The sequence below is a fragment of the Marmota flaviventris genome, chromosome 8 (genome assembly GCF_047511675.1).
Source record: "Marmota flaviventris isolate mMarFla1 chromosome 8, mMarFla1.hap1, whole genome shotgun sequence".
Classification (NCBI taxonomy): Eukaryota; Metazoa; Chordata; class Mammalia; order Rodentia; family Sciuridae; genus Marmota; species Marmota flaviventris.
This window is the reverse complement of record NC_092505.1, coordinates 96,162,158-96,164,911: the sequence shown is the minus strand read 5'-3', so window position 1 is coordinate 96,164,911 and position 2,754 is coordinate 96,162,158. Positions and strand designations below refer to the sequence as shown.

Genomic DNA, 2,754 nt, shown 5'->3' with positions numbered 1-2,754 from the left:
ATCAGCGCTCCCTCGCCAAACAGCATGTTGAAAGTCCAAAGAACTCTATTCATCAGTGCCTTGGGTCCTGTGGAGCATCTCCATCACTTACCATAAGGAAGCAATGAATTTAAAACTACTTTTATACATCGAAAAGAACATGGATAAAATATAGAGATCTATAGACAATTGATGAGCATAAGCTACTGGAATTGTTACATCTATATGAAGAAAAAAGGGGGGACTCTCAATCTCTGTAAGAAGCAGTGGGGAAATGTGTGAGTGGAAAGGGGGGGGGAGTTGTGTGAGCGCAGTGGAGTGTGAGTTGGAAGATGCTTGTAGTGAACCAGGCCTGAAGAGCCACCTGTAGGGATAGTAAATGTGGATTCACAGTGTGAAATTCTGAGCATTTTCACTCCAGTCAGAATGATTAAAAGCTGTGCATTGTAAATTCTCTAAAGCAAGGCTCAGAGTCCCATGGTTTCTTCGTATACTTGATGATTTACACAGAAAATTTAAAATCCTATATGTGATACCATGACCTCATCAGTACCCACACACGGTATGAAACACAGATGGAGGTGTTGCCATTCAAACAAGTGGAGGTAACTGATACTTGGGGAGTGGGGTTCATTGCTGCCCAGTGGAGTCAGGGGGACACTGTTGGTCTCATTGATCTTCTTGTCATTCACTTCCTTTGGGACGTGAAACCTTCTCTTAGGAAGGCTTCTCTCCATTTCCTTGCCTGCAAACGGTTCTTGACTGACCCAAACGAAGAGTTCTGGGTAGTGAACAATGTTGGAGGCTGGAAGTCCAAACAGTATAGTGCCAATTCCAGTGAGGGCCCCCTGACTACAACACATGTTGGTGGATGGTGTCACAGCAGAAGCACCTTCACAACTTTGGAGAGCCCTCACAGCCAGCTGCTACTGTGGGAGTTAGTGTCTTGGAGGAATACTGTTTTAGTCTGCTTTCTCATTGCTGTTACCAAAACATCTTAAACATGAATTAGAGTTCCCATCTATTTGCGCCTGTGGGAAGTCCTCACACGTTCTGCTGGTCTGGAGACAGAGAAAAAGAGCCTAATATGCCCTCTCAAGTCAAGGTGGTAGTCACTTTACCCAGGGGTGCTTAACTACCAAGCCACAACCCTTTTCATTTATTTTTATTTTTTTAAATTTTGAGACAGATTCTCTCTAAATTGCTTAGGGCCTTGCTAAATTGCTGAGGCTGGTCTTGAACTTGCGATCTTCCTACCTCAGCTTCCCGAGTCACTGGGATTATAAGCATGCACCACCCAGCCCTGCTAACTTTTTTAAAAAAAACCTTATGATTGTGACAGTGAAATGTGTACTTTGTGATTATTCATTTAGTTGTATATTTATGATTTGTGCATTTTATGTGTACAATGTTTTGCTTTCCTTACTTATCTTTAAAAAGGTTGAAAAGGCACACTCAAATATGTAAATTTTTTGTTTATATACTTCATATACATTAGAAAACCTACAAAATGAAAAGCAAGAAAGAATGACAGAAAACATGACTAGAAGCCCTAATCCCTTCCTCCCACACCCAGTGATCATGCGTACCCCTGGGATGTGCACATGCCTCTTTGAAGATTGTTACCTTAGAAGTGGCTCTTGTCACACTCCTGAGGAAGTACACTGAGAGGAACTCAATGATTATAATTGAAGAGAAACAAAATTACAACAAAAATTGTAACAGTACACAGATTAGCCATATGCAACCAAAGTGAAATATTACAAATGTAACAAGTAAGAAGAAAAGGCTGATTTCAGCTGCCCTCAGCTACAGCATTTTGTTAAGAATGAGGACAACCATTTTTCCATTCTGAGCAGGAGAATGGGAGTCCCATTCCACATAGGGGCTCCCAGAGGTGACAAGATCAGCCTTTCTGCCTTCCTTTCCTATTTCCTGCCTTCCTTCTGTGGCCAGCTATGTTGCCCAGGCTGGTCTTGAACTCAAGATCCTTCTGCCTGAGCCCCCAAGCAGCTGAGATTACAGGCATATGTCATCATACCTAGCTAAATATACACCATCTTTCTGATGAGACTTGTTGGGACACTCCTGTTGCCAAGCTTGAAGAGACCATGGACTTGAGCAATGTGTCGAGGCTACGTGCCCTGGAGACTAGAAGGTCTGCCCTGCATATTCTAGACTAAATGAGACCAACTGGGACTCTTGCATGACTTTAGAGAGGGTGAAAACCCCAGACCATGATAGAGATTAATTTCCTGGCAGCAGAATTATTTGAATTAGAAGCACACAAAAATGTGACAAGTTTTTAATTAAAAAATGTCTTAATTAAAAAATGTATATAGTTACATAATTAAAAATGTCAAATAAAAATAAAAAGCAGCCTGCTTCATCTCCACACTGCAGATTCCCACCTCCCTGAAATGACTACCTTCAATGTTTTTAGTTATTGCTTCTAACTTTGCCTCTATATTTCTTTTTTTTGGGGGGTGGGGGGGGGCTTACTGGGGATTGAACTCAGGGGCACTTGACCACTGAGCCACATTGCCAGCCTTATTTTGTATTTTTATTTAGAGACAGGGTCTTACTGAGTTGCTTAGAGCCTTGCTGATGCTGTTGCTGAGGTTAAATTTTAACTCGCGATCCTCCTGCCTCAGCCTCCCGAGCTGCTAGGATTACAGGCATGCGCCACCACGCCTGGCCATATTTCTAAATAATGTATTTGAGTGGCCTTTTCTGAAGTTTTTGTGCTTTGACAATTTATCCAAAAAATCCTTA

The 2,754-nt window shown here is 41.9% G+C and overlaps 1 pseudogene; it reads right to left on the bottom strand.

Moving 5' to 3' along the window:
• Positions 1–494: 494 nt before the first annotated feature.
• LOC114098057 (neuronal regeneration-related protein pseudogene) lies at positions 495–842 on the bottom strand (annotated as a pseudogene).
• Positions 843–2,754: the final 1,912 nt, after the last annotated feature.